Source organism: Geotrypetes seraphini, chromosome 3 (assembly GCF_902459505.1).
Source record: "Geotrypetes seraphini chromosome 3, aGeoSer1.1, whole genome shotgun sequence".
Taxonomy (NCBI): Eukaryota; Metazoa; Chordata; class Amphibia; order Gymnophiona; family Dermophiidae; genus Geotrypetes; species Geotrypetes seraphini.
In genome coordinates this window covers 167,778,134-167,794,297 of record NC_047086.1, presented here as the reverse complement: position 1 = coordinate 167,794,297, position 16,164 = coordinate 167,778,134, and the positions used below count along the sequence as shown (strand labels likewise).

General features: G+C 42.1%; 1 long non-coding RNA gene across 1 annotated transcript in view; it reads left to right on the top strand.

Annotated features, from left to right (window-relative positions):
* Nucleotides 1-10,439: 10,439 nt before the first annotated feature.
* The window catches only part of LOC117357960, a 36,398-nt gene continuing 30,673 nt past the window's right edge, over nucleotides 10,440-16,164 (top strand). Inside the window, exon 1 of the long non-coding RNA XR_004538913.1 lies at nucleotides 10,440-10,637. This is a non-coding gene — a long non-coding RNA (uncharacterized LOC117357960). The remainder of the gene's footprint in view (nucleotides 10,638-16,164) is intronic.

Genomic DNA, 16,164 nt, shown 5'->3' with positions numbered 1-16,164 from the left:
AAGATAGAGATAACATAGCAAGTACAATAAAACCCTTTGAGCAGAACCAGAGGAGTGTCCCAGCCACCACCCCCCAGCCATATCAACCACCAAGAAGCCCTCCGGACCCCCACCAGTCTAAACCTAGGATTACCCCAACCCTCCAAAAACCTCCCCCTCCCCTTCCCAGAAACTCCCCACCTTCCCCAACCCCCCCACTTCCCCCCCTACCCACCAGCCACACCACAACCCAACGGTTGCCACTTCCTGAAAGCAAGATACGCCCACCACAGGATCAGCAGGATATCCAGACACCAAACTCCCCCCCCGACTCACAACCCCCGGTCCAACCACACATACCCACCAGCCCACCGCAAACAAAGGAACCCCCAGACAACAATCAACCAAACCCACTCTCACACTCCCATCCTTCCACACCAAGAGACGTCAAAAGCACCCCTACAGCATGGAGCTCATGCCCCTAAAGAGTTCAGAAGCCAAAGCACGTCCACCAGAAGACCAGAGGGAGGCAGAGGAGTCGGTCCACGGAGGCACCCCCGAAATCCACAGCCCCAAAAGGCCAGATCTCAAAAGGATCTCCAACGGTGCAACAGCAAAGTCTTCAAAAACTAGGAGGAGGCAGCAGGAAAGTGCTCATCCACAAATTTCTGAGCGGCCTCAGGAGAGTCAAAGTGATGAGCCGAGCCAGAGAACATCACCCGCAGACGCGCCGGGTACTGCAGAGAAAAAGGAACATGGCGGCGAACCAGCGCAGAGCAAAGTGAAGAAAACTTGCGACGAGCCTGGGAAACCTCCGCAGAATAGTCTTGAAAGCAGAGGACGGAGACGTTGTTATATTGCAGTTTCTTCCCCTGCCGCAAAGCTCTAAGGACCTCCATCTTATGCCGGTAATTCAAAATCCTGCAGATCACCACCCGCGGACGATCCGCGCCGTCTCTGCGCCGTCCCAAACGATGGGCCCGCTCGATATGCAGGGGACCCAATTTTTGTGGTAGAGCCAAGGACTCCGTCAGCCAATGCTCCAAGACGTCCCCCAGGTCGCTCTCCGCAATAGTCTCCGGCAGGCCGACAAACCGCAAGTTGTTCCGGCGGGACCGGTTCTCAAGGTCCTCCACCTTGGCCTTCAACGCCGCCAGAGAGGAAGCCTGCACCCCCTGTTCCTGAGTCAGCCGGAGAACCGAATCCTCCGCATTGCTGACCCTCTGCTGGGTGTCCCGGACCTCGGAGGTGAGAGCAGCGAAACGCTGGTCCATCGAGTCCAGCTTATCTAAGATCCTCTGCAGTTTGGCACCGAGCGTGCCCTCCAGCGCGGCCTGCACCTCCGCTGACACCTCCGCCACCCAAAGCGAGCTAGGGGACTCCGGCGAGGCAGGAGCCGCGTGCGCCGCCATCTTGTTGTCTTGCGGCTTCCCACGCTCGCGGCTCTTTGCCGGCGTCTTAGCGGCCATCCCACCTGCACCCGCAGTGAAAATGGAGCGCGGACCAAGCGCGGCGATCCCACAGCCCGGGGGAGCAGTGTCCGGCGAAAAGCGCAGATTAATTAGCAAAAAAGCTGTGGCGGGCGTATCGGAGCCGCGAAGCACTCAACCTCACAGCCCCATGCTTCCGCCGGAAGTCATGTTCAGCTCTCTTAAATGCAAACCGCCCAGAGTCGCAAGATTGTGGCGGTATAGAAGAACAAAGCCATTACCATTATTATTATTATTATTATTACTGAAGCAAACAAAGTCTCATCTGTCTAGGAGGTGGAAAATCCTAAGTGTCTTTATGACCCATTAGAAAAACAATATCACAATGCAGGAATTTTTTCAATAACAAAAACAATATAACAATGCAGAAAGTTTCGCTTACCTTACCTTATAAGCGAGGTACATTAATAATATACAATATAATCTTATACTCTATAAAATCTTATCTAAGCAATAGACGAGAAAGCGCATGCAAAGAATAGCACAGATGACAGAATGCGCAGACGTTTCTATAAATCCACAATAGAGACTTTCCAAAAGTCTTCACTTAATTTCATTCTTCCCGAAAGAATGGATTTTCACGGCGGGAATTTACCGAAAACTCCACATTAATATTTGTCCTTACCAAAAGGACAGTAACCGTGGCGGGTTTACCGAAAACCCTACAATTTAAATAAAGGGTTGGAACATGATGCCAATACCTGTGAGTATTAAAGAACAGAATTCAAAATTCAGAAATACTCACAAAATATTGGTAATGTCAAGTCCATCCCGGACGTAGCCCCCAAATTGAAACGGACAAGATTCGTTTCTAGGTCCCGAAATAACATTCTGTCATCTGGAGGCAATTCCCCCCAGAAAGAAAGATAGATAGCCAGTATTCTGAAGAGATTTTTGCCTGATTTATTATGAGTCTGCAAAACATTTATATATCTGTTACATGGGTCAGTGGTAACCATCACAAGAAAAGGGGGATGGACAAGAGAGGGGAGAGGGTGTGTGAGCAGGATATGTACTTCATTGTTTAAATCTTAAAGGTGTTAAGAGCTGTGGGGGGTTGAGCCTTCATGTCTCAGACAACTAACCTAGTTAACATAAATTAAATGACCTCTTCCCAGACCATTTAAGAGAGTAAACACCCAACATTCTACATTTGATTACTTCCAGCACAGACAGGAACAAAAGACATAAAATATGTGTGTCCTTTTCAAATGTGTCCTTTCATAGACAGAGACAGAAAATCTATCCTTTCATTACACCTCCCATGTCTAAAAGGTCTTTTTCTAGGTGTTTTAGGATTGAACGATTTTTGGGATGAGAATGGAGATAGACGATGCATAGTGGTCTGGATGATCAAACAGCTGGATGTACAAGTAGACAATTCTCAAAAAAAAAATATATTTTAGACCTATTTTTCGAGAATGGACTTTAGACGCTGCTGACTTTGTATGACTAGCGACTTAGGCCCAAAATGGACTTAGATGTTTTTTTTTATAATGCCGCTCCATGTGTTCCTGCATTAATTTTTTTTAAGTCTCATTTGCTGATGGAAACATTATGATGGGCATGCCCATAACAGCCATTTTTTTACATAGGTGCTAACTGGACATTTTCAGCAATACTAACCAGTTAAATGTCACTAAAAATGACCAGTTAGTCCTGAATAGGCCATTTAACTAGCTAGGAGCTGTTTCTAACTGGTTAAAGTGCATTAAATATCGACCCAAAAGGTTTTAAAGGGTTGCTAAAAACAGCAAAATTACTGTTGCTCTACTGAAGGAAAGAATAAAACAGAGAGAAGGTGAAACTGTCCAGCAGTAGATGAACTGAATTAGCATGAATGCCCTGAAAAATTATTAAAATGTAACAAGAAAGAAGATCTTGGTTTTGTGCCTCTTCAGAAAGACATGATAATTCAGAACACTACTGTACATTTGCTAGCACATTAAAGGAATAATATTTTGAACCATATTGTATCCTTGTCTAAATGGATGGCTCCAGATTTCCAGACTGAAATCACTCGTATTGTAGCAGCTGCTGAATAAGACATAGCGTACTTCTGCTGATGGAATAGGGCAGCATGGAGAGGATTGTTAATTTTAGAAAGAATGGAAGGGGTGTTCATTCCTTTGTTCGCTAGCTCTTTAGACAGAGGTCATAAAGTACTAGAGCATTCAAGCTGTAGGACAAAATATGAAAGCATACAGTATATCAGTAGAGGTCATAGAATAAAAGAATTCTTCAGCAATGTTTTATAGCAGAAATATTACCATGGCAGAGCTTGGCTTTGTGCTTTCAAGAAAACTGAGATAAACCAATCTAAGTTCTTTCATAGCACTTCCCAGAGTGACGGTGAAAATTATTTTGAAAATGAGGCTACGGTCTTAACGCTGTTGTTGCTGCTGGCTTAAAAGGGCAGTAGGGTCATATACTAGAAGTTTTAATGTGTTAATGCACATTGATCATCCTCATTTATCTCCCTCACCCCCCATTTTTACAAAATCACGTAAGAGGTTTTTAGTGCCAGCCAGTGCGCTGAATGCTCTATGCTGCTCTGACGCTCAGAGGAACTCTATGGCTGTCGGAGCAGCGCAGAGCATTCACTTGCTGGCCGGCACTAAAAACCTCTTGTGCAGTTTTGTAAAAGATAGAGTTAGTAAGTTAGGTGAGTAATGCGTTTAAAATGGGATTAACATGTCTACATTAATAATACTCTTGTTTTAATGCTAATGCAAAATTTCTAAGCATAGCGTGATGAATAATGACATAAACTCACCAATATTCAAAGGTCTCTAACATATTAAATTAAAAAGCACAGTTTCAGGTAACCTGCTGAGAGAGGTGTGGATGGTTTTTTTTTGGTGTAGTCTTGGCATGTTGAAATAGTCTCCCACACAACAATACAACAATATCAATAAGAAAATCTTTTACTTCTACAAACACGGGAACTCGAAGGCCTTGAGCATGCGCAGATGCTCAAGGCCCAGCAAAAAGGACTGCAGATCTTCGGGCACCGACACCGGCATTTCCTGTATGTTGGTGCCGGTGCCGGGTGCCAGATGGAGGGTAAGCAAAGTGTTTGGGTGGGTTGGGGGTGCCGTATCTCTGCGTGGGGGGTGCCGGATCGGGTGGGGGATGCCAGATCATGGCGTGGGGGGGATTCCGGATCACGCGTGGGGAGCCTTCTTGAGCGTGGGGAGTAATGCCGGTTCTCGGGGGGATAGAGCAGTGCTGCTGACCTCGGGGAGGGTGTGTGTGTGAGTGGTGGGAACGAATCAAGCAAGTTTCTCTTACTTTCTATGGAGAAACTCGCTTTGATAAACGAGCAATTTGGTTTATGAGCATGCTTCTGGAATTAATTATGCTCGTAAAACAAGGTTCCTCTGTATATATAAGAAGAATATGCATGGCCAATTGTGCTACTTTCACCTCTCCCCAAGACATTAGAAAAGATCTATCTAGAATCTTAGTAGGCCATTACCTACAGCCCTCAGACCATGAAACATCAAGATAGGATCTTTTACCAGGGTAATCCTGGAGCCACTTAACTTTCTACCAAGCAAGAGTGAAGGAGTAGCTTACATGTTTTCAGCAGTGAGCTGGGGAGTTGGGGAAGCCCAGTTCCACTGCAGCTCTTTGTAATCTTGGGCAAGTCACTTAACCCTCCATTATTTTATGTACAAACCTAACCTGTGAGCCCTCCAGGTACCTGAATGTACACTACTTTGACAACTTTTGGGCTTGAAGGCAGTATAAACAGAGAAAAATGAAGGCAGTTAAAGACTTCAGTTTATCATATTACTTATGACACAACTCGTAAATCTATATTTTTGGTGACAGCTCCTACATTATAGAACGCTCTCCCTTCCTATTTTTGTTATGAAACTTCTTTGGCTAGATTTAAATCTAGCCTTAAAACCTTTCTATTTAAAGGCGCTTCTGAAATATAAGAAAAAAAGGGTTTTTGAGGGGCGGAGCTTGGCTGTGAGAGGAATGGACATGTGATCTGTTGCTCTCCCCTGCCTGCACTATTAAAAGCTTTCAGCAACAGATTCTATACCCTTTTTTTAGGTGAATTAGTAATTTTTCAAGAATAAGATTATGGCTTCAAGAAAACAGACCAAACTGGAGACAGCATTTGCAGCAGCTACCGGTGGAGGAGCGAAGAGACCCAAGCAGGATCCTCCAACACTATCAAAGGTGCCTTTGCCAGCAGAGCCAGGGGAAACTAATGATCCAATAATGCTGGAATTAAGAAAGATACAAGATTTGATACAGGGGAATACTGAGAAGCTTAACTCAATTCAAACAGAAGTTACATTACATTACATTACATTACATTAGTGATTTCTATTCCGCTTGTACCTTGCGGTTCAAAGCGGATTACATAAGAAGAAGCTGGACATTTCCAGGAGGGTACGTGACATTTAGGGTAAGACATAGTTACAGAATGAGTATAGACTTGGTAACATTGGATGAGAGCAGTTATATTACATTCTCAGCCTGTCACATAAATTAATACTTTGTTCCACCAGAATGGATCAGCTGTAGCAGAGAGTTTCAGCAATTGAAGATGACATGATTAAAACTTCAGCTGAAAGAAATAATCAATCGTCTTGTGAAGGAGTTAGAAGAAGCTAATAATTATAGCAGATGAAATAACATTCATCTGCTAGGGCTCCCTGAAGGAGTAGAGGGTACCAATATAATTCAGTTCTTAGAGGAATTCTTATCTGGACTTTTATCACTCAAGTTTTCTTCTCCCTTTGAAATAGAGCAGGCATACCGCTTGCCAGCTCACAGATCAAGCAAGCAGGTAGGACCAAGACCAATGATTATTAGACTTTTAAGATACCAACAAATGATGCAAATCCTGGCTTCAACCAAGCAAATAAGACCCCTTAAGTGGCAGGAAAATAAGATATCAATTTTACCTGACTTTGCCAAACATAAAACAGCTGTAAGGAAAGAGTTTCTTCTTTTGCGAATGCAGCTAAGGCAAATGGGGGTGAAGTTTGGACTGTTTTATCCAGCAATTATGTGGGTAAATATTAATAAGACAATTAATTATGAAAATCCTAATGAGTTAAAGGATTTTATCATGAAACAGGATGAACGAATGGTTTGATGCTAATTTTGGAGCAGAGAGTGTTCCTAGAATGGGATACAGTAAATGGTAAATGATATCAGCTGATTTTGTTTTATTTATTTGGGTTAATAACTATGTAATTTTGGAGAACAGTGTGTTTGACAGTGGATGTTAGAGGCTGCAATTGTGGGCAGTTAATGTTAGAACTCCAGGAAAACTGAATTTTTCAAACTGCCTTTAACTTGATTTCATGCAATCCTAATTTGAATAGTAATGATGACATCTTCTTGAAGCGTCTCTAGCTGATCTTGAATGGCGTATAACATGAGAATCCCAGCAGAAGATACTCTGTGCTGCAGACAGTTGGAGAGGAGCACAGATTTGTGGATTCTTTGTGCAAGTCCAGTAAGAGGATCACAGAGTGAAAGAGAAAGCTCAATAGTAAAAACTGGAGCATTTCATAGGATTTAATTTGCACGGAATGGAGATGATGACTGAGCCAAGAGCTGAGGTTGTGCTTCTCTCCCACTGGAACTGCAAGGCGGGCTTCTACACCGTCACTCTTGACATGCCTCAATCTCGGCTCTGGGACTACAAGGAGGGGAGTTGGTGTTCACCAAGATGAGGGATTGCCCATTACAGTTGGCTTGAATTGATGAACTTCTAGCAGGAGTTGTGAGGCCATCTGCAAATGAATATTTAATCTTCTTTATTTTGACATTTATGAAGACTGAATTTGTACATATATGAATTCCCGGGGGTAGTAATTTTAAGGTTTTTAGGGTATTGAAGTAAGGAAGACATTTGGTCCCATCTATATAATTTAACTGATTCATAATTATAATTAATTTAAGTATTAAGAGTAAAGGTAAAAAGGAACTTTATGAAAGAACAATACGGCAATTTGCCATTTTCATCTTCTATTTATTAATCTGATCTGAGAGGGAAGGGAACATTGATTCAGTTAAAAAAAAAATGAATTTATTTAAGGAATTTGTAAATGTTTCTAGGGAATATTCTATAATTTCATTCCTTATGTATCTGTTAAATGTGCTGTAATGGAGGAATTTTTTCTTTTGCTGTAATGTTTTTAGGATGGGAAGGGATGTGAGGGTATGCAAAATGATAGGGGAGTTTATGGAGTGTTATTTTAATTTCATTTGGTTTTTATATAGCAAAGTTTAGCATTTGCCTAGACTGATGAATTTTAACACTATTTCCGTAAATAGGGTATATAAGGAAAAGGGGTGGAATGAAGATTCAATTAGAGAAAGTGAGTTTAAGAAATTTATATGTACTTCTGGGGAATATGTTCTCATTGGATATTAAATATTAAATATTCACTAGGTTATAAGATTTAACTACATATTAATATATACAAAGATGAAATTTATGCAATATCTTTATTAGATGCAAAGGTTAAACTCTGATTTTATAGTGGATAGTTCATAAACATATCTTTTGCCCAATATGTTTATTGGTTTGTGATAAGTGGTAGGATTGATTTTTCTATATTTGATATTTATGCATTTGATATTTATTATAAAAGGAAGAACACTATTATATCAATTCAGATCTGAATGTTTGATGCATGTGTATTTATTTTTTATTTTTTATTCATGTTGTACAGCATTTATAACCGAAAGTTTTACACAGACCCCTACCCCCATAAAAATTTTAATCATAACTTTAAAATTCAACCTCCAGACCATCATCACCTGGCTGCCTGGCATAGGAAAGCCTAGTCGTGCAGCCCAGAGGCAGCGTATGTCATCTTGGGGATGGGTTAGGGACTCATGGAGAGGAGGACCCATGCCCATAAGCCCCTGTAATCACTGCATTGATCCTTAAACATGTGCACTCCCCTATACACCCCCAAAACCCTTTTGTACTGGCATATAAGTGGCTTCTGCAGACATAAGGGCTATTGGGGTGGTAGATAAGTGGGTCTAGGGGATTCTAGAGGTAGTTTGAAGGGCTCATCATGACCTATAAGGGAGCTGTAGGGAGGAGAAGACATGGCACCCTTTTTGTGAAGTTCACAGTAGTGCCCTGTAAGGTACCCCACTATTTAGGTGGCATGTCTGGGTGTGCAGTGCATCACTTTGCAGATCCCTCCCACATCCAACAGGGCTTGTTCTAGGCGTTTTGGACTTGGATGGAAAGTTGGATGGAAATATGGTATAAAGATAGACGATTTAGTGGCTTGGACGATCAGATCGGCAGGACGAAAAAAAAGTTGGACGTATCTTTCAAAAATGTGTCTTAAACATTTTTTTACTTTGGACGACTTGCGAGATGGACGTAAACAGACTTAGACGTCCCTTTCGATTATGCTCCTCCATGCCTTTAATTCCTATTTGATTTTCACACATATCCAGTGAGAGTGGGAGGGAGTGGGAGGGAGGAAAATGTACTTTGTATTATTATTTGATTGGATATAAGTGCTGTTTAATGTACTATTTGATTGTATATTCTTTGTATTTTGTATTTGATTAGAAAATTAATAAAGAATTATATAAAAAAATGATTTTTTTTTTCTAAAACATGGCATATCTTCTTCTCTTTTGTATATAAGGATTGGCTTATTTTAGATCTATACACTTTTTCCTTTTGCATTTGATCTTTTTTTCCTTTTTTATCAAGATATTGCATTTCTCCCCCATGCTCCTTATATATCATATTGTTTGTCTTTTTGGTTGCATTTGTCTAGTGATCCTTATGAGTTTACTTAAGAACATAAGAATAGTCTTACTGGATCAGAACAATGGTCCATCAAGCCCAGTAGCCCGTTCTCAAGGTGGCCAATCCAGGTCACTAGGACCTGGCCAAAACCCAAGGTGTAGCAATATTCCATGCTACTGATAAAGGGTAAGCAGTGGCTTCCCCTGTGTCTTTCTCAATATGGACTTTTCCTCCAGGAACTTGTCCAAACCTTTCTTAAAACCAGCTACGCTATTCACTCACACAACATCCTCTGGCAACGCGCTCCAGATCTTAACTATTCTCTGAGTGAAAAAAAAATTTCCTCCAATTGGTTTTAAAAGTATTTCCCTATAACTTCATCGAGTGTTCCCCTAGTCTTTGTAATTTTTGACAGAGTGAAAAATCGATCCACTTCTTAAAATTTACCATTTTATTTTCTAAAATGTAAGCCACTCAGATATTTGATGGGTGGTATATCAAGACTTAAATAAACTTGAATTATATGGTCTATCTAGTCTGCCCAAACATGCCACGACTATCGCCCTCCTCCGTAGAGATCCAATGTACTTATCCGAAGCTATCTTGAATTCAGATACACTCTTCGTCTCCACCACCTCCACCACCTTGGAGGCCATTCCAAGCATTCACCACCCTTTCCAAGAAAAATTATATTCTGAGATTACTTCTGAATCAATCCCCTTTCACCTTCATCCTATGCCTCTCATTCCAGAGTTTCCTTTCAATTGAAAAAAACTCACCTCAGGTGCACTTATGCCACATAGGTATTTAACCGTCTCTATCATATCTCCCCTTTCTCGCCTTTCCTCCAAAGTATTGTGACAGGGAGAGTCCTGTCATGCTGGAAGAAACCCTGCAGTGCTCTAAAATCATCCCTAAACCTATCCCTAGAAGCAGGCAGGTCAGGGAAACTGCCCTGCAGAATTGATCTCCAGTGAAAGGCAACCTAAAAGGGACTCGATTATACTTGCCTGGTTCTAATGTAGGGAGTGCTAAAAGCAAATAACTACAAGAACCAGCATGCACCTGGCAGGTAACAGCAAAACCCACAAAGGGATTAGCTCCTGCAATCAGCTCTGCTTTGGGCAGGGTTAATGAGCAGGGAAGCTATCCAGACTTATTAGCAAAGCACCAGAGAACCACAGGTGTTTTGAGGGGCAATCAGCCCATGCTAGGGAAAAGAGTGTGCTCTCTAGACCAAGAGAGGCAGAGGCAGTCACAAGCTTACAGGATACCTGAATCATTGGAGAGAAGCAGACTTGTGCTAGTCAGGATTCAGAGGACAGAAGCCAGCATTCCCCACAGAAAGCAAGGAGTAAACCTCAGGACTGAAACTTTTAATCATTCTTCTGAAGGTAATAATGAATCTGATACAGAAATACCAGAAGAAATGCTTACAAATTATGTTAAAATGGAACCTGAGGAGTCATGCTTATTTGAGAGCATGATTACAGAGTAAAGTTTGGGGAAAGTAAAAATGCTGTTTCTGATAAGGTGGTGTTGCCTCACAAAACTAAGAATACCAGAAGAGTTAAGAATTACTGCCTCTGATTGAATTAAGAATATCAGAAGGATCAGGGATTACTGCTTCTGAAGTAATTAAGTGTAACATAAGAGTTAATGATCATTGTTTCTGAGTTTTCATAATCACAGGAGAACTGTGAGGAACCTGTCCGAGTAGTGCAAGCAGGTTGCAGGTTCCAGGACTTGAAATTGAAAAGTTATTTTTGTGTTTTCTCTTGAATTTTATTAGTGAATAAAGCATGGTGGTCTAACAGTCTGTTTAGCCACCAATGAGAGTTTTTTGGCTTGTATGTTTTGAAATTATACTACAATATAAGATCAAAAAATAAAGTCATCTTAAAATTCACACTGAACACCTGTACTGGACCTTTTTATTCTAATGCAGACACCCCTCTACTCCTTCATGCCTCATTCAACTGCTCAGATGAGGCTTGGATGACCCAGTTCAGGGCTCAGGCTACTCCAGTCCAGGTCTTACCCGGTCACAGTATACATAGTGAGAGCTTTAATTCTGTCTGCATACACCTTATGCTGAAGACCACTGACCATTTTAGTAGCCTTCCTCTGGAAGGTTTAAGCAGGGCAAAAATTTTTGTTTCGTTTCCCATGTCATTTGCAGTACTTTTCATTTTTTTAATATCAAGTTTTTTTAAAAAACAATTTTCAATTTGAGTGGCATTGTTGTTAATAATATACATCAGTGTCTCTCAAAGACATCCAAAACTACCTAAAATGTAGAAAAGATTTAATAATGATCCAATATGTTAATGATATATAGAAGTAGCCTTGAGAAAATTCTAGCTTTGACAAATTGAACTGTGGGAAATTCATCTGATTAAAGACCTATGTTGAAATTTGACATCAAAAACTTTAAAATGCAAGCTTGACTGGAAGTACCCCTTAAATCATCATCAGCAACTTAGGTCTTTGATGGAAACATTAGAGAAATGCCTATTTATAACTACTCTAATCCCAGTAAGCATCTTGAAATATGTTGGGTGTCATCAATGACTGAATTGTGTGCTACTGTAGACACATTTGTCAAATATGATATTGTTCCTTTAAAATCAACAATGAGTTATGATGAGACATGAATTTAATGCCCATATTCTTGTCACTGATTTTTTAAAGTCTCAATTTTTAAGGAAAAAAGTGAACAAATAACTTAAAAATCTTTTCATAGCTTTACTTGCTTGGAAAGTATTTGCTAAAATTCATGTCCTGTTTTATCTTAAGGATGAAGAACAGGAGGTGAAATAGATTACTAAATACAATAATCTCTCTCTTCTTTAGGATATTTTGTCATAAGTCAGATAGTAAGACCAATGTTCTAATTTGCAAGTTAATGGCCTTTCTTTTTTTCCCATGGAAGTTTGTTATAGATGCAAGTGAACCCCCAATTTATACTGAGCCCAGGATAAAAAGTAACCACTCCATATCAAGGTATATTTAAATAATGAGAAAATCCCCATGCAAATAAGTCTTTTCATGCCAATATTCACTTGGTTCTGAATTAATGATGCACTTTGCAGGAAAATAAATTGCAGCATATTATTTAGGGGATCCTTTTACTACACTGCAGCAAAAAGTAGTCTTAGCACGTCCCTTATGTGGGTCTTTCCTGCATGCTAAGGCCATTTTTCTCATGGTCAGAAAATGGCCAATTTTCCCATTTTCTGAATTAATGGCCATACAATAAATTTCTCCATTAGGCAATGTCCATTAAAATGATTAGCATGCCTTGTATTTTGCAGGCAGTAAGGGCTCCTTTGCTATCCCTATGCATTTCAGGGTATTTTGTTTGTATGCATGCTTTGCTGCTTTGGTCAATTTTGCAAAGATTTTGAATTGGCACTATAGATGGTCCAAGATTCTAATAATCCTGAACAGTGGCGTACCTAGCATATGTGACACCTGGGGCCCATCATTTATTGGCACCCCCCCATCTGTACGAAAAACATGATTTTTAGTAACAAGCCACATGTCACACATGAGTACCTAGGAAAAGGCAGCATCTTACATATTGCAGTGAGCAGTACATCAATACACCCATTGTAAGACTAAACAAGCCAGACCAGTACAGATCAATCCTACACCGTCAATCCTAACAGAAAACCATGTCTTTTGAACACACAGAACACAGAAAACACCTTCGCCTAGTATGGAATATGTCATCACAAACTAACCCCTCCCCCTTTTACAAAACTGTAGTGTGGATTTTAGCCACGGTGGTAACAGCTCTGACGGTCATAGAATTCTGAGCATCAGAGCTGCTACCACCATGGCTGGCGCTAAAAAACGCTCTACAGTTTTGTAAAAGGGGTGATAAAATAGAAATACATAGACGGAATCGCATGGGTGGGATATGGTTATACCAGGGTACAACCTACTTCGTTGCGACCGAGAGGGTAAATTGGGAGGAGGAGTAGCACTATACACTAAGGAAAGCATCAAAACCACCAGAATCACAGATGTTAGATACACCGGGGAATCCCTCTGGGTGAACCTGGCCAGAGGGAATGAAAAATGCCTATACCTTGGGGTGATATATAGACCTCCCAGGCAACAGGAGGACAAAGACATAGAATTAATCGAGGACATAGAGAACATCACACTGCGCGGGGACACAGTAATGCTAGGAGACTTCAACATGCCAGATGCAGATTGGAAACACTCTCCGCAACTACGGGTAGCAGCAAAAGAATATTAACCTCCATAAACATAGAAACATAGAAATAGACGGCAGATAAGGGCCCACGGCCCATCTAGTCTGCCCACCTTAATGTCCCTCCCCTACCTTTGCCCTGTGAATAGATCCCATGTGCCGATCCCATTTGGCCTTAAAATCAGGCACGCTGCTGGCCTCAATCACCTGTAGTGGAAGACTATTCCAGCGATCAACCACTCTTTCAGTGAAAAAGAATTTCCTGGTGTCACCTCGTAGTTTCCCGCCCCTGATTTTCAACGGATGCCCTCTTGTTGTCGTGGGACCCTTGAAAAAGAAGATATCTTCCTCCGCCTCGATGCGGCCCGTAAGATACTTGAACATCTCGATCATGTCCCCCCTCTCTCTGCGCTCCTCGAGCGAGTATAGCTGCAATTTGTCAAGCCGTTTTTCGTATGGTAGATCCTTGAGTCCCGAGACCATCCGGGTGGCCATTCTTTGCACCGACTCCAGTCTCAGCACATCCTTGCGATAATGCGGCCTCCAGAATTGCACACAGTATTCCAGGTGGGGCCTCACCATGGATCTATACAATGGCATAATGACTTCCGCCTTACGACTGACGAAACCCCTTCGTATGCAGCCCATGATTTGTCTTGCCTTGGACGAAGCCTGCTCCACTTGATTGGCAGACTTCATGTCCTCACTGACGATTACCCCCAAGTCTCGTTCTGCTACCATTTTTGCTAGGATCTCGCCATTAAGGGTATAAGACTTGCATGGATTCTGGCTGTCCAGGTGCATAACTTTGCATTTTTTGGCATTGAAGTTGAGTTGCCATGTCCCAGACCATCGCTCCAGTAGGAGTAGGTCGTGCATCATGTTGTCTGGCACTGAATCTTCGTCTGTTGTGCATTTGCCCACTACATTACTCATCGGCGAATAATGTTATTTTACCTCGAAGCCCTTCTGCCAAGTCTCTTATAAAGATGTTGAATAGGATTGGGCCCAAGACTGAGCCCTGTGGTACTCCACTAATCACCTCCGTCATTTCGGAGGGGGTGCCGTTCACCACCACCCTTTGGAGCCTACCTCCAAGCCAGCTCCCAACCCATTTCGTCAATGTGTTACCTAATCCTATAGAACTCATCTTGCTCAGTAACCTGCGGTGTGGTACGCTATCGAATGCTTTGCTAAAGTCCAGGTACATGATGTTCAGGGACTCCCCTATATCCAGCTTCCCCGTTACCCAGTCAAAGAAGCTGATCAGGTTGGATTGGCAGGATCTCCCCTTAGTAAATCCATGTTGTCGGGGATCCCATAGATTCTCCTCATCCAGGATCTTATCTAATTGGTGTTTGATTAGAGTTTCCATTAGTTTGCTCACTATCGATGTTAGACTCACTGGTCTGTAGTTTGCTGTCTCCATCTTTGAGCCTTTCTTGTGGAGTGGAATGACGTTAGCCGTCCTCCAGTCCAACGGGACGCTGCCTGTACTAAGGGAGAGGTTGAAGAGCGCGGACAGTGGCTCCGCCAAGACATCACTCAGCTCCCTAAGCACCCTGGGGTGCAGGTTGTCCGGCCCCATTGCTTTGTTAACCTTGAGCTTTGACAGCTCACCGTAGACACTGCTGGGCGTAAACTCAAAGTTACTAAACGGGTCAACTGAGCCAACTCTTGTCTGTAGCTGAGGGCCGAGCCCTGGCGCTTCTCGGGTGAACGTCTCAAGCAATTGGTATTGGAGCCCACCAGGGACCAGGCGTTACTAGACCTAGTTCTCACCAACAGAGATAGCGTCACGGAAGTCTCAGTAGGAGACACACTGGCCTCCAGCGACCATAATATGGTATGGCTCAACCTCAAGAAAGGTTTCCCTAAGACAAACACAGCAACAAGGGTTCTCAACTTTAGAGGCACAGACTTCAACCGCATGGGAGATTTTGTCCATCAGGAGCTACATAAACAAGCAATATCTGACAATGTGGAGGATATGTGGTCGTCTCTGAAGTCCATCCTACACGAAGCAACAGACCGATACATAAAGACAGTAAGTAAACGCAGGAGAAACAAAAGACCCCAATGGTTCAGTAAAGAAATTTCAGACCTAGTTAAACAGAAAAAAAGACGCATTTATCACCTACAAACATTAGGCAGAGATGGGGCAAAAGAGGACTATCTAGACAGATCTAAAGCTGTCAAAACAGCAGTCAGAGAAGCCAAACTCCGAATGGAGGAAGAGCTAGCACGGAAAATTAAGAAAGGGGATAAATCTTTCTTCAGCTATATTAGTGACAGGAAAAGAAACAAAGATGGGATAGTACGCCTGAAGCAATCGGACGGTAACTTTGCGGAATCAGATTCTGAGAAGGCAGAACTACTAAACAAATACTTATATTCAGTGTTCACCCGCGAAGCGCCGGGAGCTGGTCCACAGCTGCAGATGGGAGATAACCAGAAAGACCCATTTCAAGATTTCAAATTTACGCCCAGTAGCGTCTATGACGAACTATCAAGACTCAAGGTAAACAAAGCCATGGGACCGGATAACCTACACCCCAGAATGCTCAGGGAGTTAAGGGAAGTCCTGGCAGAACCATTATCTGTTTTTTTCAATCTTTCCCTAAGCACAGGAAGGGTCCCCTTGGACTGGAAAACCGCCAACGTAATCCCACTCCACAAAAAGGGCTGCAGGA